Source organism: Eubalaena glacialis, chromosome 9 (assembly GCF_028564815.1).
Source record: "Eubalaena glacialis isolate mEubGla1 chromosome 9, mEubGla1.1.hap2.+ XY, whole genome shotgun sequence".
Classification (NCBI taxonomy): Eukaryota; Metazoa; Chordata; class Mammalia; order Artiodactyla; family Balaenidae; genus Eubalaena; species Eubalaena glacialis.
This window is the reverse complement of record NC_083724.1, coordinates 100,980,993-101,002,954: the sequence shown is the minus strand read 5'-3', so window position 1 is coordinate 101,002,954 and position 21,962 is coordinate 100,980,993. Positions and strand designations below refer to the sequence as shown.

Sequence of the window (21,962 nt, the reverse complement as noted above, 5' to 3'; positions counted from 1 at the left end):
TATGAGGTGATACCCTGTGGGCTTTTTTTTTTTTTTTTTTTTGTATCTCCCTACTAATTAATGATACTAAGTACCTTTCATGTATCTGTTGGCTACTTGTATGTCTTCTTTGGAAAACTGTCAAAATGGAAAACTGTCTATTCAGGTATCTTCACATTTTTTAATCAGATTACTTCTTTTTTTGCTAGTTGTATGAGTTCCTTATATATTTTGGATATTAACTCCTTATCAGATAGATGGTTTGCAAATATTTTCTCCCATTGTGTAGGCTGCCTTTTCATTTTGTTGATTGTTTATTTGGCTGTGCAAAAGCTTTTCAGTTTGATGTAGTCCCACTTATTTATTTTTGTTTTTGTTGCCTTTGCTTTTGGTGTCAAATCCAAAAAATCATTGCCAAGACCAATGTCAAGGAGCTTACTGCCTATGTTTTTTCCTAGGAGTTGTTATGGTTTCAGGTCTTACTTCAAGTCTTTAATCCATTTTGAGTTAAACTTATGTATGGTGTAAGATAGCGGTCCAGTTTCTTTTTTTTCTTTTTTTTTTTTTTTTGCATGAGGCTGTTCAGTTATCCAACACCATTTATTGAAGAGACTGTCCTTTCCCCATTGTATATTCTTATCTCCTTTGTCATAAATTAATTGACTACATATGGGTGGGTTTATTTCTGGGCTCTCTATTTTGTTCCATTGGTATAGGTATCTGTGTTGATGCCAGTCCCATACTGTTTTGGTTACTATAGGTTTGTGATAAAGTTTGAAATCAGGACGTGTGAGTCCTCCAACTTTGTTCTTCTTCCTCAGGACTGCTTTGGCTATTCAGGGCCTTTTGTGGTTCCAAACAAATTTTAGGATTATTTTTTCTAATTATGTGAAAAATGCCACTGGAATTTTGAGAGGGCTGGCACTGAATCTATAAATGGCTTTGGGTAGCATAGAAATTTTAACAGTTTTATTCTTCCTTCCCATGAAAATAGGATCTCTTCACATTTATTTTGTGTCATGTTCAATTTCCTTTATCAATGTCATGTAATTTTCACTGCACAGAACATTCACCCCCTTGGTAAATTTTGCCAAATTATTTCATTGTTTTTGATATTGTTGGAAAGAGGATTGTTTTCTTTGTAGCTTTTTCAGATATTTGGTTGCTTGTGTATAGAAACAAAGCTAATTTTTGTATGTTGATTTTGTATCCTGCAACTTTGTTTATTAGTTCTAACAAGCTTATTTGGTGGAGTCTTTAGGATTTTTCTATATACAAGATCATGTCATGTACAAACAGAGACAATCTTACTTCTTCCTGTCCAATTTGGATGTCTTTTATTTCTTTTTCATGCTTAATTGCTCTGGTGAGGACTTCTAGTACTATGTCAAATAGGAATGATGAGAGTGGATGTCCCTGTCTTGTTCCCAATCTTAGAGGAAGAGCTTTTAAACTTTCACCATTGAGGATGATGTTAGCTGTGAGCTTTTCATATATGATTTTTATTACTTCTATACTCAATTTGTGAAGAGTATTTTTTTTAATCATGAAAGGATGTTGAATTTTCTCAAATGCTTTGTCTGTATCTATTGATATGGTCATTGACTTTATCTTTCATTCTAGTAAGGTGATGTATTACATTTATTCATTTGCATATGTTGAACCATCCTTGCATCCCAGGCATAAATCACACTTGATCATAGGGCATGATCCTTTTAATGTATTGTTGAATTTGATTTGCTATTTTATTTTGAGAATTTTTGTATGTATATTCATCAGGGAAATTGTCCTGTAGTTTTCTTTTCTTGTAGTATCTATGACTAGCTTTGGTATCAGGGTTATGGTGGGCTTGTAAAATGAGTTTGGGTTGTTCCCTCCACTTTAACTTTTTTGTAAGAGTTTGAGAAGTATTGGCATTAATTCTTTAAATTATTGGTAGAATTCACCAGGGGAATCTGGGCTTTTCTTTTGGAGAGGTTTTGGATTACTGATTTAATCTCCCTACTTGTTAATTGGTCTGTTCAGATTTTCTAAGTGTTCATCATTCATTCAAGATGCCTTCATCTTGGTTGGTTGTATGTTTCTAGGAATTTATTTCTTCTAGGTTATACAAAACACTGGCATATAATTATCCATAGTAATCTCTTTTGATCCTTTGATTTTCTGTGATATCTGTTCTGTGTTATCTGATTTTCTGTTTTATTGTGTTATAATGTCTCGTCTTTCGTTTCTAACTATTTGAGTCTTTTTCGTTTTCTTAGTCTAGCTAAAGGTTTGTCAATTTTATTTTTTTAAAAACATTCCTTAGTTTTACTGATCTTCCTATTGTTTTACTGGTCTATATATCATTTATTTCTGCTCTGAACCTTGTTATGTCCTTCCTTTTGCTAACTTTAGATTTAGCTTGTTCTTCTTTTTGTAATTCCTTGAGCTGTAAAATTGACATGTTTTTGTTTGAGAAGCAAGTATATTTCCTGCTGTTGGATGGAATGTTCTATATATGTCTATTAAGTCCATTTGGTCTAAAGTATAGACCATCAAATAAAGTATATTTCCTTACTGATTCTCTGTCTGGACGATCTATCCTTTGTTGAAAGTGGTGTATTGACACACTCTACTATAATTATATTGTCTATTTCTCCCTTCTGATCTGTATTATTTGCTTAATATATTTAAGTTGGGCGCATATATATTTGTGATTGTTATATCCTCTTGGTGAGTTGGCCTCTATCTTTATACAATGACCTTCTTTTTCTCTTGTTACAGCTTTTTTTCTTATTGAAGTATAGTTGATTTACAATAATGATTTACAATATTGTGTTAGTTTCAGGTGTACAGCAAAGTAATTTGGATATATATATATATATATATATATATATATATATATATTCTTTTATTTTATTATTTTCCATTATAGATTACTACAAGATATTGAATATAGTTCCCTGTGCTATACAGTAAGTCCTTGTTGTTTCTTGTTACAGCTTTTAAACTTTTCTTTGTCTCATGTTACAGTCTATTTTGTCTAATATAAGTATAGCTATCCTGCTTTCTTTTGTTTTCCATTTGCATGAAATATCTTTTTTCCATCTCTTCAATTTCAGTCTATATGTATCCTTGAAGCTGAAGTGATTCTCTTGTAGCAGCATATGTCTTTGATTGGATAATTTAATCCATTTACATTTAGAGTAATTTTGATGGATATGCCATTTTTTTAACATCTTTACTGAAGTATAATTGCTTTACAATGTTGTGTTAGTTTCTGCTGTACAACAAAGTGAATCAGCTATATATATATATATACATATATCCCCATATCCCCTCCTCCCTCTTGAGCTTCCCTCCCACCCTCCCTATCCCACCCCTCTAGGTGGTCACAAAGCATCGAGCTGATCTCCCTGTGCTATGCAGCAACTTTCCACTAGCCATCCATTTTACATGTAGTAGTGTATATATGTCAATGCTACTCTCTCACTTCATCCCAGCTTCTCCTCCCCACCCGTGTCCTCAAGTCTGTTCTCTACATCTGCGTCTTTATTCCTGCCCTGCCACTAGGTTTAGCAGTACCGTTTTATTAGATTCCATATATATGCATTAGCATATGGTATTTGTTTTTCTCCTTCTGACTTACTTCACTCTGTATGACAGACTCTAGGTCCATCCACCTCGTTACAAATAACTCAATTTCGTTCCTTTTTATGGCTGAGTAATATTCCATTGTATATATGTGCCACATCTTCTTTCTTCATTCATCTGGCAATGGACATTTAGATGGCTTCGATGTCCTGGCTATTGTAAATAGTGCTGCAATGAACATTGTGGTACATGTGTCTTTTTGAATTATGGTTTTCTCAGGGTATATGCCCAGTAGTGGGATTGCTGGGTCATATGGTAGCACTATTTTTAGTTTTTTAAGGAACCTTCATACTGTTCTCCATCATGGCTGTATCAATTTACATTCTCACCAACAGTGCAGGAGGATTCCCTTTTCTCCACACCTTCTCCAGCATTTATTGTTTCTAGATTTTTTGGTGATGTCCATTCTGACTGGTGCGAAGTGATACCTCATCGTAGTTTTGATTTGCATATCTCTAATGATTAGTGATGTTGAGCATCTTTTCATGTGTTTGTTGGCAATCTGTATGTCTCCTTTGGAGAAATGTCTATTTAGGTCTTCTTCCCATTTTTGGATTGGGTTGTTTGTTTTTTTGATATTGAGCTGCCTGAGCTGCTTGTATATTTTGGAGATTAATCCTTTGTCAGTTGCTTCATTTGCAAATATTTTCTCCCATTCTGAGGGTTGTCTGGGTATGCCATATTATTAACATTTTCTTGCTCTTTTGTAGTTCCCTTGTTCCTTTCTTCCTCTCTTGCTGTCTTCCTTTGTGAAACGATTTTCCATAATATATACTGTGATTCTCTTTATCTTTTGTGTATCTACTGTAGGTGTTTGCTTTGCAGTTACAATGAGGCTTACAAAAAACATCTTATAGATAAAAAGTTTATTTTGAGCTGATAAAAACTTAAGTTTGATCTCATAAAATTCTACCCTTTTACTTTTTCCTCTCATATTTTCAATGTCACAATTTACCTCCTTTTATATTGTTTGTTCATTAACAAATTATTATAGTGTTTTTACTAGAGTTAAAGTCATTAATACGCTACCATATTATAGTGTTAGAATGGCCTGAAGTTGACTACATATTTATCTCTACCAGTGTGTTGTATATTTTCATATGTTTTCATGTGACTCACTAGCATCCTTTCATTTCAGCTTGAAGAACTCCTTTCAGCATTTCTTGTAAGGCAGATCTAGTGGTGATGAGTTTTCTCAGCTTTTGTGTGTTTGGGGAAGTCTTTATCTTCTTCATTTTTAAAGGACATCTTTGCTGGATAAAGTATTCTTTGTTGGCAGTTTTTTCTTTCTTCACTTTGAATTTATCATCTCACTCTCTCCTAGTCTATTTCTGCTGAGAAATCTGATGATAGCCCTTTGGGTGTTCCCTTGTAGGTGATACGCTTCTTTTCTCTTGCTGCTTTTAAGATTCTCTCTAAATATAATCTAACCCAACCTACAAAATAAAACTGATGTTTTGACAGTTTTATTATAATGTGTCTTGGAGGAGATCTTTTTAGAGTCGAATTTGTTTGGGTACCTATGGGTTTCATGGACTTGGATGGCCAAATTTCTTCCCAAATTTGGGAAGTTATCTACTATTATATCTTTAAATAAACTTTCTGCCCCCTTCTCACTCTTCTCCTCTGGGACTATAATAATTATCAGGTTACTTCTCTTGATGGTATCACAAAATACATGTAGGCTTTCTTCACTCTTTCTTATTCTATATTCGTTTTTTTTTCTCCTCTGACTGGATAATTTCAATGGTCCTGTCTTCTACTTCATATAATCCTCTGCTTGATCCATTCTGATGTTGATGCTCTATTGCATTTTTCATTTCATTCATTGCATTCTTCAGCTCCTTAATTTATCTTGATTCTTTTTATGATTTCTATCTCTTGTTTTCTTGATTTTTTGAATTGTCTTTTTGTGTTTTCTTGTAGCTCACTGAGCTTCCTTAAAAAGCTAATTTGAATTCTTTATGAACTAAATCACATATCTCCATGTCTTTGGGATTTGTTATTGGAAGATTATTGTGATCCTTTTGTGGCATCATGTTTCCTTGAGTTTTCATGTTCCTTGGAGACTTGTGTTGCTGTCTTCACATCTGAAATATCAGTCACTTCTTTTGGTCTTTGAGAAATGCCTTCCGTTAGCCCTGCTAGGGATTCTGTGGCTTCCTTAGACATTCTGTGGGTATGCTTCACACTTATTCCTCCTTCTTGTGACATTATTAAGCTTGTATGCCTTCCCTCAATCCTGCAATGCACCAGGCTGGGCTTTTGCTTTCCCAAGAGCAGTGCTAAATGCTTACGAGAGACCTGGGTCTCTCTCAGGTCTGCAGACTCAGGCTGGCTTTCTACATATGCTCATTAGTCATCTGCAAAACCCTGTTCTCTAAACTGTTAGGAGACTGCACAGATAGCCAACCAAGGAGTGGAAGTGTGTGGGGGTGATGTGTGTGTAGCACTGTAAGTACCCATGGGGCAATTGGGGTAATACATGGGTGAGTGGTCCAGCAGCTTGTTGGTGGGTCTCCCAATGGAGTCTGTGGTGTGATTAGTAGAATCCACATCCCTTTGATACCATCTGAGCCCTGGCTGATGTGCTACCTACTCACCACCCCCCCGTCACACAGCTCATGACTCAGTTACTCTGGATGGGGCAAGAGAAATAATGTTCTTCTTTGGGAGCTTCCTGCACAGCAGGGTAAGCTGAGTGCTCACTTACACACTCTCACTCTCCCCCAAGGGAGAAATCATGGGCCAAGAAGGGCTCTCTCTTTGCCTTAAGCTGTGATTCTTTGGAGGAGGGGTGACACAGGTAAAGTCTTAATTGTTCCTCTTATCTTCCTGAATGTATTCAATCTTGGATTATTTTGCTCCAACAGTGTGCCAGAGCTTCTTCACTGGAAACCTGGATTCTCACAAAGACTCTTTTATTGTGGGTGATTATCTAAGCCACTGTTCTCCAGGGGCTCTTGGACCATGGCCAAGAGGAGCTGGAGCTGGAACACAGGCCACTTCAGGGTCCACAGCTGGACCAAGGTCTGTATGCCCATTACTGGATACACAAGTATGTGAGACTCCTCTCTGGCCACTTGTTTGGTGCTGGATTCCACAGCTCCCACAAAAACACTTTTGTCTATGGACAGATGCCCAATTGTTATTGAGAGTGGGATATGATGAGGGACAACTTATTCGACCTTCTTGTTGATGTCACTTCTTGTAGGCTGCTGTTAAAGAAAAAAATTATTCTGATTTTTATTATAGATAGTAAGGAAGTCCTTATTCAGGACTGTTGGAATGGACGTCAATATTATTGCAATAGGGGAAAGTGACTGGGATCATCTATGAACACAGAAAGGAAAAGTGGAGATTTATAGACAAGGAGCAGGTTGAGGGGTCAGTGGGTAGAAATTACTGGGAAGGTAGAGTACTTTTTGCTAAACTAATCTAGCAGAATTTTTGATGAAGGGAGGCCAGAGTGATCAGACATCACTTGGAGGGTGGTGGGGGAGGAAGAATTTGGTCATATATCAAGGGTGATCAAATATGGAGGATTCTGGCTAAACTGATTTGACAGGATTCTTGATAAAATTAGGCAATGCAAAGATGGACACAGAATCCCGAAGTCAGGACCTAGTTGAGAAGAGGGTTCAGAGGAGCCTGACTAAAGTTTGGTTAAAAAAGGAATCTTTGCAACTAGAGATTATCATAATAAGTGAAGTAAGTCAGAAAGACAAATACCATATGATATCACTTATATGTGGAATCTAAAATATGACACAAATGAACCTATCTACAAAACAGAAATAGACTCACAGACATAGAGAACAGAATTGTGGTTGCTGAGGGGGAGGGGGTTGGGGGAGGGATGGAGTGGAAGGTTGGGGTTAGCAGATGTAAGCTATTATGTATAGAATGGGTAAACAACAAGGTCCTACTGTATAGCACAGAGAACTATATTCAATATCCTATGATAAACCATAATGGAAAAGAATATAAAAAAGAATGTAATATATATATATGTATGACTGAATCATTTTGCTGTACCACAGAAATTAATACAACATTGTAAATCAACTATACTTCAATAAAAAAATAAAAATAAAGAAAAAAGAAAAAAAAGAATCTTTGTCACTGCTCAACTGAGTCTCCCCATTCTGTAAGAGATTGCATTGGCCTGTCCTTTTAGAGGGTGTCCCTGGCAAAGAGTCCAGGTGTTTGTCTCAGGTGCACTATAGGAACCCACTGGGTTCATCATGGGGTGCTCTCATGGAAGCCATGGCACACAAAAGAGCTTAAATGTTGCTTGAAGGCAAATTTTTCTGTTGTTGCTTAAGTTGCTTCTGTTGCATTTCATACTTCAATACAGTAGAGTATAAGGTATCCCATTGATGAAGACTGGTGGCTCAGTGTTTAATGAAAAAGGGAAAGGGTGTTAAAGAAAAAATAATATTCTAACTTTTAAACAAGAAAATTATTCATGACGCTTGTTAAAGCAGGGTAAGACTTTATTCAAGGGGGGCCATCACGATGGTTGTAGGGACCACTGCAGTAGGGTCTTGAAGTGGCAGGTGGAGAGACTGGGCTCAATTTTGAATATAGCATGGGCAAGTAGGGATTTATACCCAAGGAGCAGCGTGTGGGTCAGTGGATGGAAAACTACTAAGAGGAGCATCAGCGGTAAGGGGTTTCTGGCTAAACTTACCTAACAGGATTCTTGCTAATGGCAGGCTTGGGTAATCAGACATCACCAGGAGAGTGGTGGAGAATGAGAAACCTAATTAGATATCCAGGGTGATCAGATATCAAGGCTGGGGGATTCTGGCCACACTGATGTGGCAAGATTCTTGCTAAAATCAGACAATGCAGATAGGAATATAGAAGAAAGCCTAGTTGGAAAGTTCAGGGGAGCCTAATAGAGTTTGGTCAAGGTAAGAAGCTTTGTCAAAGAGAAGGAGCACTTCATTCTCATTCCCCCTAAGATATCTGAGGAGGTTTATCAACTGATTTGAGATTACAGATCTCCTGCTTGGAATCTCCTAAGTGCTGCTGCCCATTAGCATGCTAAGAGTCTCCTAATCAAAACCACACGGTCACAAAATCAGGATGCCACAACCACTGCTCTCTTGGATGTGGACCCTGGGCCCTCTAAAGTTGACTGGGACACCCTAGAAAGGGAGGCCACCACTTGCAGCAGGGGTCACTCAGGACCACTAGGACACCTAAAGAAAGAAAAAAAGGGAAAAATGGCTGGGGACAGAAAGGAGACCAAAATGAGAAGAAAAAAGATAGAAAAAACTCTACACACCTAAGGTACAAGCCATTCTAAAAATTTTTGTTTGTAAAAAAACAATAAATGTTACCTCAGTTTGGGTTCCCTGGAATTGTCTTTGCGTCAGAGTTTTGTGAGCAGGATGTTTTCTTTAAAAAAGAACTGGGGGAAAAAAAAAAAAAAGGGAGCATCATTGGGCTGAGAAGAAATCGGACTCAGGTTCCCAAACAGTTTCACTGGATCCCATGTGCAGTCATAGGGCTAAAAAATAATTCTTGATAGAATTGTCTTCAGGCTGATTTGTCCCTTGCTTGATTTGGCCACTGGATATGAAGCCTATCCAGGGAGAGATAAAAATTGGCAGGGCACTGTGTATAGCTAAAGCAACCCTAAGGGACCAGCAGCCAAAGCTGTCTTCCAACAGCACATCAGCAACCAGTAAAGTAGGTACTTTGCTGAGACAGGATCTAGGTTGCAGATGCCAGTATTCTACAGAGTCCACCCCATACAGCTTGAATCCTTTTTTTTTTTAATAGTTATGAATTACTCTTTATTTATTCATGGAAAGGTATTTTATTTTAAATATAACAGTGTATACATGTCAATCCCAAGCTTCCAATCTATCCCTCCCCCCACCCTTTCCCCTGGTAACCATAAGTTCATTCTCTAAGTCTGTGAGTCTGTTTCTGTTTTGTAAATAAGTTCATTTTTATCATTCTTTTAGATTCTGCAAATAAGCGATATTATATGATATTTGTCTTTCTCTGTCTTACTTAACTTAGTATGATAATCTCCAGTTCCATCCATTTTAATTTTCATCCTGAGGGTGGGAGAAAAATGTGCATGTTCAGGTTGTGGGAGTTGTGTGTGTGTGTTCAAGATAGTGTGTCTCTCTGTGTGCACACTTCAGGTTGGCAGTGTGTGAAAATGGGATTTGAGGGCCTATGTATACATTAAGGAAGCTTGAAATCTACTGTTTGTGGTGGGGTTGAGGGTATGTATGAAGGTATATGTGAAGGTTCTTGTGGGTTATGTTGCAAGCTAGAGTTTGGGTGGTTTATGTGAATATTCAGACTGTAGGGAGAGTGCATGTGTATCTGAGGAGGGTGAGGCTATGTGAAATACATGTTGAATTCTGCTGGGATAGGGTATGTGTGAATTCATAGCTTGTGAATGTTTTATGCATGTATTTGAGAAGGCTAGGATGCCATATATATGCATTTGGGGATGGGGATTGGTGTGTCTATGTGTATTTGGGTCATGTAAGGTTCTAGATGTGTGTATTTTTAACTATAGGGAGTTGGGGATGCATATTTTGGGAGTTTTGAGGGGATGTGGGTGTGTGTGTGTATTTTGGGGGCTGAGTGGTTGTATCTATTCTGAGTCCAGCTGGGTGTGATAGGCATTTTTCCAGAGTATTAATATATTGTATGTTTATATGGGTGGAGTTTGGAGGTGTGTGTGAATGTATGTGTGTGTGAGCATGTGTATGTGTGGAATGTAGTGTTTTCTATGCTTTGGTATGTGGGGTATGCTGGATTATCCAATGTAACAAATAATACAGTGACTTCCAACAACAAAGGTTTGTTTCTCATTTATGTTTCATATCCTCCATTGGTTAGTTTTAGATTGGTTCCCTGTCCTCTTCACCTTGGATCCAGATGGATGAAGCAGCCCCATCTGGGACAGCAACAGAGGGGAATGTGTCTTATCAGAAGTTATACATGGCATTTTCACTCACATTTTATTGGCCGGAGTAAGTTACATGGCTACACCTGAGTTCAACTGGGTGGTATGTATACTCTCTTAGACAGAAACACCACAGAAAGGGGCAGTACATATTCTTCTTAATGATACAGTCTACCACATTGTGTCTGTTCAGAGCCTGTTCCTTTGCTGTGTGTGTATTTCGCTAAGGAGTATGAGGAAGCTAAGGGCAAGTGTGTTTAGGTGTGTAAAGGCCAATGTATGATTAAGGCCACATTGTCACGTGTGGGTTGTTTCATAACAGATTTGTGGCTTCACATCTGGGGAGGTGAATGTTTGGGTTGAGTGTTGTTCAAGTGCTCTATATCCTTATTGAGCTTCTATCCATTACTGAAAGTGGAGCGTTGAAGTCTACTCACATTGTAGAGCTGTCTATTTCTCCCTTCAATTATGACAATGTTTGCTTCATATATATGGGAGCTTTGCTGTTTGTTGCACATATAATTGTAATATCTTCCTGTTGGATTGACTTTTATCATTATATAATGTCCTTGTCTCTTTTTTATTTTTTTTATTTTAATTAATTAATTTATTTATTTATGGCTGTGTTGGGTCTTCGTTTCTTTGCGAGGGCTTTCTTAGCTGTGGCAAGTGGGGGCCACTCTTCATAGCGGTGCGCGGGCCTCTCACTATCGCGGCCTCTCTTGTTGTGGAGCACAGGCTCCAGATGCGCAGGCTCAGTAATTGTGGCTCACGGGCCCAGATGCTCCACGGCATGTGGGATCTTCCCAGACCAGGGCTCGAACCCGTGTCCCCTGCATTGGCAGGCAGATTCTCAACCACTGTGCCACCAGGGAAGCCCCCTTCTTGTCTCTTGTTACAATTTTTTTAAAACTAAAGTGTATTTTGTCTGATATTAGTATAACCACCTCTGCTCTCTTTTGATATTTGCATGGAATATTTTTTTCCATCCTTTGAACCTATTTGTGTCTTTAGATAGGTGAGTCTCTTGTAGAGAGCATGCAGTTATATCCCGTTTTGTTTTTTTAAATCCACTCTGCCAGTCTATGTCTTTTGATTGGAGAGTTCAACACATTTTCATTTATAGTAATTAGTGTTAGCGAAGGACTTAACTGTTGCCATTTTATTTGTTGTCCTTAAGTCTTATAGATTTTTTTGTCCCTTATTTCCTCCATTAATGCCTCCCCTTGTGTTCAGTTAATTTTTGTAGTGACACGTTTTGATTCTCTTCTCATTCCCTTTTGTGTATATTCTATAGATATTATCTTTGTGGTTAACATTGGCGATGTTATAACATTCTAAAGTTATAACTATTTAAAATTCATATCAAACCAATTTTGATCACATAAAAAAACTTTACTCCTTTACATCTCTGCCCCCCCTTTACTTTATTGATGTTGTAAGTTGCATCTTTATATACTGTGTACCTACTAACATATTTATAAATATATTTTATGCTTTTGTCTTTTAAATCCTGTAGAATAAAAAGTGGAGTTACAGGCTCAAATGACAAAGTAATGATTTTTATATTTGCCCATATATTTACCTTTATGGGAGAACTTTATATTTTCATATGGCTTCTAGTTATTGTCTAGAATCTTTTAATTTGATCTTGAATGACTTTAGAATTTTTTTTAGGGCAGGCCTAGTGGTAACGTATTCCCTCAGGTTTTATCTGGAATGTCTTAATTTCTCCCTCATTTCTGAAGGATAGTTTTGCCAGATATAGAACTTTTGGTTCACAATTTTTCTTTCTGCATTTTATCAGCATTTTATTAAATATATAATCCCACTACTATATGGACTGTGTAATAGACCTGCCAAGAAATCTGCTAATATTCTATTGAGGATCCCTTGTATGTGCTGAGTCACTTTTCTCCTGCTGCTTTCAAGATTCTCTTGTTGCCTTTGTCTTCTGACAGTTTGATTATAAAGTGTCTCACTGTGAGTCCCTTTTTTGTCCTACTTGGAGTTGGTTGAGCCTCTTGTATTTCTATATCCATGCATTTCCTCAAGTTTAGGAAGTTTGGGGTGATTATTTCTTCAAATAATCTCTCTGACCCTTTTTCTTGCTCTTGCTCTTCTCCTTTAAGATCCCCATAATGTATATATTAGTCTGTTTGATGGTATCCCATACATCCCTTAGACTCTGTTCACCTTTCTTTTCTTATTTCTCAGATTCAATAATTTCAAGTGACCTGTATTCAAGTTCACTGATTCTTTCTTCTGCCTGTTGGCATCTGTTTTTGAACTCCTTTAGTGAGTTTTTCAATTCAGCTACTGAATTTTTAGATCCAGAATTTGGTTTTCTTTATAATTTCTCTTTGTCAATGTTCTCATTTTGTTTATATACTGTTCCCCTGATTTCCTTTAGTTCTTTATCCATGTTCTCCTTTTTGCTCTTTGAGAATATTTAAGACAGTTATTTTCAAGATTTTTCAGGGACAATTTGTGGATATTTATTTTGTTTTCTTAAATGGGCCTGAAAGTATGTTGGTATTAAAGGAAAAAAAAGTTTGAAATCTAAGGAGCAAAAAAGCTTATCTGTGGAAAATTCTCCCAAGTATTAGGTCATCAGATGTGTAAATCTGTAAACTGCATATTTGGTTTGAATATCTTCCCAGTCAAAACGGAAGTTTTAACCTGTACTTATTAATGCAATAAACACACACACACACACACACACACACACACACACTTACTTTTTGAAAATCAGAATGCCTATGTTTGTAGGATAAAGACTTCTGGCAGTACTACAGTGATTCCATTTGTGTATGAAGTCACACATTTTATAAGCCCAACATAATGGGCTCTATCTTAGGGTATCTGATATTTGCTATCATAATGAAGTCTAACAGTTTCATATAAAAGAACAGAAAATTGACCACTTATATGAAATTAGCTGAAATCCTGTAGCTAATACATGAAATAATTTTGATAGGGTTTTTCTTAAATTTGACAACAATCCCAAAATTTTCCATAACTTTACCACTAATGATTTGTGAAGCTAATGAATTTTCTATGCCACCTATAATAAACACAGTCAAGCATGACATTAGAATCTATTTTCTCTATAGAAAAAAAAAACCCTGCAAACTTACTTTCAAATGAGAACCAATCAAAGAATAAGCAGCCATTGAAGTATAGAAAAATATATTACAGAATACACTAGACAATTAATATAAACATTCTGGTATTTTATATACTTTGTGATATTTCCGTAGTTTTTTAAGCTTTCTTAAATATGTAACTCATGAAAAGAGGAACCAAGATGGTGGAGTAGAAGGATGTGCTCTCACTCCCTCTTGCGAGAACCCCAGAATCACAACTAGCTGCTGGACAATCGTCGACAGGAAGACACTGGAACTCATCAAAAAAGATACCCCACATCGAAAGACAAAGGAGAAGCCACAATGAGACGGTAGGAGGGGCGCAATCAGAGTAAAATCAAGTCCCATAACTGGTGGGTGGGTGGGTGACTCACAGACTGGCGAACACTTATACCACAGAAGTCCGCCCACTGGAGTGAAGGTTCTGAGCCCCACGTCAGGCTTCCCAACCTGGGGGTCCAGCAACGGGAGGAGGAATTCATAGAGAATCAGACTTTGAAGCCTAGTGGGAATTGACTGCAGGACTTCGACAGGACTGGGGGAAACAGAGACCCCACTCTTGGAGGGCGCACACAAAATAGTGTGTGCATCGGGACCCAGGGGAAGGAGCAGTTACCCCGGGGGAGACTGAACCAGACCTACTTGCTAGTGTTGGAAGGGCTCCGGCAGAGGCGGGGGCTGGCTCTGTTTCACCGTGGGGAGAAGGACATTGGCAGCAGAAGTTCTGGGAAGTACTCCTTGGCGTGAGCCCTCCCAGAGTCTGTCATTAGCCCCACCAAAGAGCCCAGGTAGGTTCCACTGTTGGGATGCCTCAGGCAAAACAACCAACAGGGAGGGAACCCAGCCCCACCCATCAACAGTCAAGTGGATTAAAGTTTTACGGAGCTCTGACCACCACAGCAACAGTCAGCTCTACCCACCACCAGAGCCTCCCATCAAGCCTCTTAGATAGCCTCAACCACCAGAGGGAAGACAGCAGAAGCAGGAAAAACTATAATCCTGCAGCCTGTGGTACAAAAACCACATTCACAGAAAGATAGACAAGATGAAAAGGCAGAGGGCTACATACCAGAAGAAGGAACAAGATAAAACCCCAGAAAAACAACTAAATGAAATGGAGATAGGCAACCTTCCAGAAAAAGAATTCAGAATAATGATAGTGAAGATGATCCAGGACCTCGGAAAAAGAATGGAGGCAAAGATCGAGAAGATGCAAGAAATGTTTAACAAAGACCTAGAAGAATTAAAGAACAAACAAACAGAGATGACCAATACAATAACTGAAATGAAAACTACACTAGAAGGAATCAATAGGAGAATAACTGAGGCAGAAGAATGGATAAGTGACCTGGAAGACAGAATGGTGGAATTCACTGCTGCGGAACAGACTAAAGAAAAAAGAATGAAAAGAAATGAAGACAGCCTAAGAGACCTCTGGGACAACATTAAACGCAACAACATTCGCATTATAGGGGTCCCAGAAGGAGAAGAGAGAGAGAAAGGACCAGAGAAAATATTTGAAGAGATTATAATCGAAAACTTCCCTAACATGGGAAAGGAAATAGCCACCCAAGTCCAGGAAGTGCAGAGAGTCCCATACAGGATAAACCCAAGGAGAAACACACCAAGACACATAGTAATCAAATTGGCAAAAATTAAAGACAAAGAAAAATTATTGAAAGCAGCAAAGGAAAAATGACAAATAACATACAAGGGAACTCCCATAAGGTTAACAGCTGATTTCTCAGCAGAAACTCTACAAGCCAGAAGGGAGTGGCATGATATACTTAAAACGATGAAAGGGAAGAACCTACAACCAAGATTACTCTACCCAGCAAGGATCTCATTCAGATTTGATGGAGAAATCAAAAGCTTTACAGACAAGCAAAAGCTAAGAGAATTCAGCACCACCAAAGCAGCTCTACAACAAATGCTAAAGGAACTTCTCTATGTGGGAAACACAAGAGAAGAAAAGGAACTACAAAAACAAACCGAAAACAATTAAGAAAATGGTCATAGGAACATACATATAGATAATTACCTTAAACGTGTTGGGATTAAATGCTCCAACCAAAAGACACAGGCTTGCTGAATGGATACAAAGACAAGACCCATATATATGCTGTCTACAAGAGACCCACTTCAGACCTAGGGACACATACAGACTGAAAGTGAGGGGATGGAAAAAGATATTCCATGCAAATGGAAATCAAAAGAAAGCTGGAGTAGCTATACTCATATCACATAAAATAGACTTTAAAATAAAGAATGGTACAAGAGACAAGGAAGGACACTACATAATGATCAAGGGATCAATCCAAGAAGAAGATATAACAATTATAAATATATATGCACCCAACATAGGAGCACCACAATACATAAGGCAACTGCTAACAGCTATAAAAGAGGAAATCGACAGTAACACGATAATAGTGGGGGACTTTAACACCTCACTTACACCAATGGACAGATCATCCAAAATGAAAATAAATAAGGAAACAGAAGCTTTAAATGACACAATAGACCAGATAGATTTAATTGACATTTATAGGACATTCCATCCAAAAACAGCAGATTACACGTTCTTCTCAAGTGCGCACGGAACATTCTGCAGGATAGATCACATCTTGGGTCACAAATCAAGCCTCACTAAATTTAAGAAAATTGAAATCATATCAAGCATCTTTTCTGACCACAATGCTATGAGATTAGAAATCAATTACAGGGAAAAAAACGTAAAAAACACAAACACATGGAGGCTAAACAATACATTACTAAATAACCAAGACATCACTGAAGAAATCAAAGAGGAAATCAATAAATACCTAGAGATAAATGACAATGAACACACGATGATCCAAAACCTATGGGATGCAGCAAAAGCAGTTCTAAGAGGGAAGTTTATAGCTATACAAGCCTACCTAAAAAACAAGAAAAATCTCAAGTAAACAATCTAACCTTACACCTAAAGGAACTAGAGAAAGAAGAACAAACAAAACCCAAAGTTAGCAGAAGGAAAGAAATCATAAAGATCAGAGCGGAAATAAATGAAATAGAAACAAAGAAAAGAAGAGCAAAGATCAATAAAACTAAAAGCTGGTTCTTTGAGAAGATAAACAAAATTGATAAGCCATTAGCCAGACTCATCAAGGAAAAGAGGGAGAGAACTCAAATCAATAAAATTAGAAATGAAAAAGGAGAAGTTACAACATACACCGCAGAAATACAAAACATCCTAAGAGACTACTACAAGCAAATCTATGCCAATAAAATGGACAACCTGGAAGAAATGGACAAATTCTTAGAAAGGTATAACCTTCCAAGACTGAACCAGGAAGAAACAGAAAATATGAACAGACCAATCACAAGTCATGAAATTGAAACTGTGATTAAAAATCTTCCAACAAACAAAAGTCCAGGATCAGATGGCTTCACAGGGAATTCTATCAAACATTTAGAGAAGAGTTAACACCTATCCTTCTCAAACTCTTCCAAAAAATTGCAGAGGAAGGAACACTCCCAAACTCATTCTATGAGGCCACCATCATCCTGATACCAAAACCAGACAAAGATACTACAAAAAAAGAAAATTACAGACCAATATCACTGATGAATATAGATGCAAAAATCCTCAACAAAATACTAGCAAACAGAATCCAACAACACATTCAAAGGATCATACACCACGATCAAGTGGGATTTATCCCAGGGATGCAAGGATTCTTCAATATACGCAAATCAATCAATGTGATACACCATATTAACAAATTGAAGAATAAAAACCATATGATCATCTCAATAGATGCAGAAAAAGCTTTTGACAAAATTCAACACCCATTTATGATAAAAACTCTCCAGAAAGTGGGCATAGAGGGAACCTACCTCAACATAATAAAGGCCATATATGACAAACCCACAGCAAACATCATTCTCAATGGTGAAAAACTGGAAGCATTTCCTCTAAGGTCAGGAACGACACAAGGATGTCCACTCTCACCACTATTATTCAACATAGTTTTGGAAGTCCTAGCCACAGCAATCAGAGAAGAAAAAGAAATAAAAGGAATATAAATTGGAAAAGAAGAAGTAAAACTGTCATTGTTTGCAGATGACACGATACTATACATAGAGAATTCTAAAGATGCTACCAGATAACTACTACAGCTAATCAATGAATTTGGTAAAGTAGCAGGATACAAAATTAATGCACAGAACTCTCTTGCATTCCTATACACTAATGATGAAAAATCTGAAAGAGAAATTAAGGAAACACTCTTATTTACCACTGCAACAAAAAGAATAAAATACCTAGGAATAAACCTACCTAGGGAGACAACAGACCTGTATGCAGAAAACTATAAGACACTGATGAAAGAAATTAAAGATGATACAAACAGATGGAGAGATATACCATGTTCTTGGATTGGAAGAATCAATACTGTGAAAATGACTATACTACCCAAAGCAATCTACAGATTCAATGCAATCCCTATCAAATTACCAATGGCATTTTTTATGGAACTAGAACAAATCATCTTAAAAGTTGTGTGGAGACAGAAAAGACCCCGAATAGCCAAAGCAGTCTTGAGGGAAAAAAACGGAGGTGGAGGAATCAGACTCCCTGACTTCAGATTATACTACAAAGCTACAGCAATCAAGACAATATGGTACTGGCACAAAAACAGAAACATAGATCAATGGAACAAGATAGAAAGCCCAGAGATAAACCCATGCATCTATGGTCAACTAATCTATGACAAAGGAGGCAAAGATATACAATGGAGAAAAGACAGTCTCTTCAATAAGTGGTGCTGGGAAAACTGGACAGCTACATGTAAAAGAATGAAATTAGAACACTCCCTAACACCATACACAAAAATAAACTCAAAATGGATTCGAGACCTAAATGTAAGACCAGACACTATAAAACTCTTAGAGGAAAACATAGGAAGAACACTCTTTGACATCAATCACAGCAAGATCTTTTTTGATCCACCTCCTAGAGTAATGGAAAGAAAAACAAAAATAAACAAATGGGCCCTAATGAAACTTCAAAGCTTTTGCACAGCAAAGGAAACCATAAACAAGACGAAAGGACAACCCTCAGAATGGGAGAAAATATTTGCAAACGGATCAATGGACAAAGGATTAATCTCCAAAATATATAAACAGCTCATTCAGCTCAATATTAAAGAAACAAACAACCCAATCCAAAAATGGGCAGAAGACCTAAATAGACATTTCTCCAAAGAAGACATACAGATGTCCAAGAAGCACATGAAAAGATGCTCAACGTCACTAATTATTAGAGAAATGCAAATCAAAACTACAATGAGGTATCACCTCACACCAGTTAGAATGGGCATCATGAGAACATCTACAAACAACAAATGCTGGAGAGGGTGTGGAGAAAAGGGAACCCTCTTGCACTGTTGGTGGGAATGTAAATTGATACAGCCACTATGGAGAACAGTATGGAGGTTCCTTAAAAATCTAAAAATAGATTTACCATATGATCCAGCAATCCCACTACTGGGCATATACCCAGAGAAAACCATAATTCAAAAAGACACATGCACCCCAATGTTCACTGCAGCACTATTTACAATAGCCAGGTCATGGAAGCAACCTAAATGCCCATCGACAGACGAATGGTTAAAGAAGTTGTGGTACATATATACAATGGAATATTACTCAGCCATAAAAAGGAACGAAATTGAGTCATTTGCTGAGACGTGGATAGATCTAGAGACTGTCATACAGAGTGAAGTAAGTCAGAAAGAGAAAAACAAATATCGTATATTAACGCATGTATGTGGAACCTTGAAAAATGGTACAGATGAGCCAGTTTGCAGGGTAGAAGTTGAGACACAGATGTAGAGAACAGACATATGGACACCAAGGGGGGAAAACTGCGGTGGGGTGGGGATGGTGGTGTGCTGAATTGGGCAATTGGGATTGACATGTATACACTGATGTGTATAAAATTGAAGACTAAAAAGAATGTGAAGTATAAAACAAACAAAACAACTAATACTAAAGGTTCATTGGGTTATTTGTATGGAAATATGTTAATATAAATGTTTCAGACATTACATGAAATTTCAAAAAAAAATATGTAATTCATTGTGATTTATTTTCTTGTTATAGACATTCATAAGCAGAGGTAATTTTGTACCTATTTTGTTTTCTTTTATTTAAAGGGTTTCCCTTAAAACTCTGTAAGCATCAAGGCCTATAGAGTTTTGGACATCACTGACATGTTCCCTGGACTAAGTTAGTTTACCAGTGTAATCCTAGTCCGAGGAGGAGGTGGGTTTCTCAGAGAAACAAACATGCAATACCCATCACTGCCATGGGAACATGAACTCACTGAAGATTAGGAGAGTGGCAATAGCTCCTGGCCTGCAGTAGCATATATTTACTAAGACTTTCTACTGTTTAAATGAATTAGCTACTGCTGTGTAATAAAGTACTACAAACACTTGATGGCCAAAGCAACAACCACTTATTTAGCTCCTGAGTGGCTCTGTTGATCTGGGCCAGGTCCAGCTAATTTTGGATAGGCTGCTGGTGCTTCTGCATCAGCCATCCAGTGGGCCAAAAGTTGGCTGGTTTAGGATGGTCTCAGCTGTGACGACTCATCTCCACTCATCTTCCAGGTAGTCAGTCTCTCATCCTCTAGGAGGCTAGCCTGAGTGTTCATATGGTAGTTGGGTAGGTTCCAGGAGAGAGAACAAATCACATGGGGCTTCTTGAGACCTGGATTCAGAACTGACCATCACTCTTCTGTTGCATTCTGTCAGCCTAAGCAAGCAGATGTCTCTCCTTTCCCTAAAGCAGTTAAGGAACACCCTGGTAAAGGAGACCCAGCATTTTTGACAAATTTGATGGTGACTCTTTGCTATTGGCCTGACTTGACAGTGGGAGATACTACCATGGCAATAGCAATGAGGATGTAGAGATTCCAGAATGGCAGAAACCAAGAGGCAGCACTTAATTATCAGTGGGAAGGTGGATATAATTACATAATACAGCAGTGCAAGAGTGGTTACCAAGTACCTTGACCTTTGGATTGTATAACAGTGGCTACTTTGTCATAGTGTCCCTAGGGGCAAGGTAAATGTAGAGCACACTAGCATTCCTTTAATTGCATGATACTGGCTCCTCCCCTAGTATACAGAATTCGTGTCAGTTCACAGACACACAAACCAATCAATGAGGGGACTGTTGACTGTTTTTCCTATCTGAAGAAAAACATGGTAATACCAGTGTGTGTGTGTGTGTGTGTGTGTGTGTGTATTCTCCTATTTCCCAAAGGTTGTTGAAGTTATTATTCAGAGTAACTGTGGGGATGGGGAATATGAAGACTCTTCAAAGCCTCCATAAACCAAATCTGTGTATAGCCCCAGCTCCACAATGTATAGGTGGGATAGATGTGGGAATAGATGCTGCAGAATCCTCACACTGATCTTCAAACTTGTAGAGTAAGAGCTATTTCAATAGAAAGAGCCAAGTGGAAACCCTGGAAACTGACATTTTAGCCAAAATAACAACTCAGAAAGAATAATGCACTTCAGGAGGATTTATTGAGATTAATGCCAGAAGAGTCATAAAAGATGTAGTGGTAGTAGTCTCCATCATATTCCTTTTCCATTTATGACCCTTGCAAAACCAGAAGAATCATAATGGATAACAGTAGTCTGCTATAACAAAGTATGGTAGTCTCAATTTATAACTTCTATGCTGAGTGTTGAATCGTTGCTAAAAGACATCTACCAAATTCAGACACTTAGTATGTGGTATTGACCTGGTAATCACATTACTTTCCATTCTCATTAATAAAGAGGCTGGGCTTCCCTGGTAGCGCAGTGGTTAAGAATCCGCCTGCCAATGCAGGGGACACGGGTTCGAGCCCTGGTCCGGGAAGATCCCACATGCTGTGGAGCAACTAAACCCATGTGCCACAACTACTGAGCCCGCATGCTGCAACTATTGAAGCCCACGCACGTAGAGCCCATGCTCCGCAACAAAGAGAAGCCATCACAGTGAGAAGCCCATGCACTGCAACGAAGAGGAGCCCCCGCTCACCGCAACTAGAGAAAGCCCGCGTGCAGCAATGAAGACCCAATGCAGCCAAAAATGAATAAATAAATAAGTAAATAAATTTATTAAAAAAAAAAGAGGCTCATGAGCAGTTGGCTTTTTCATGGGAAAACAGAAGTATACATTCATTGTCTTGCCAG

The 21,962-nt window shown here is 38.0% G+C and overlaps 1 long non-coding RNA gene across 2 annotated transcripts in view; it reads right to left on the bottom strand.

The window, feature by feature from the left end:
* The window catches only part of LOC133097478 (uncharacterized), a 118,281-nt gene that overhangs the window by 54,110 nt on the left and 42,209 nt on the right, over nucleotides 1-21,962 (bottom strand). For both annotated transcript variants that reach the window (XR_009702019.1, XR_009702018.1), the window contains exon 3: nucleotides 8,970-9,040. This is a non-coding gene — a long non-coding RNA (uncharacterized LOC133097478). The remainder of the gene's footprint in view (nucleotides 1-8,969; nucleotides 9,041-21,962) is intronic.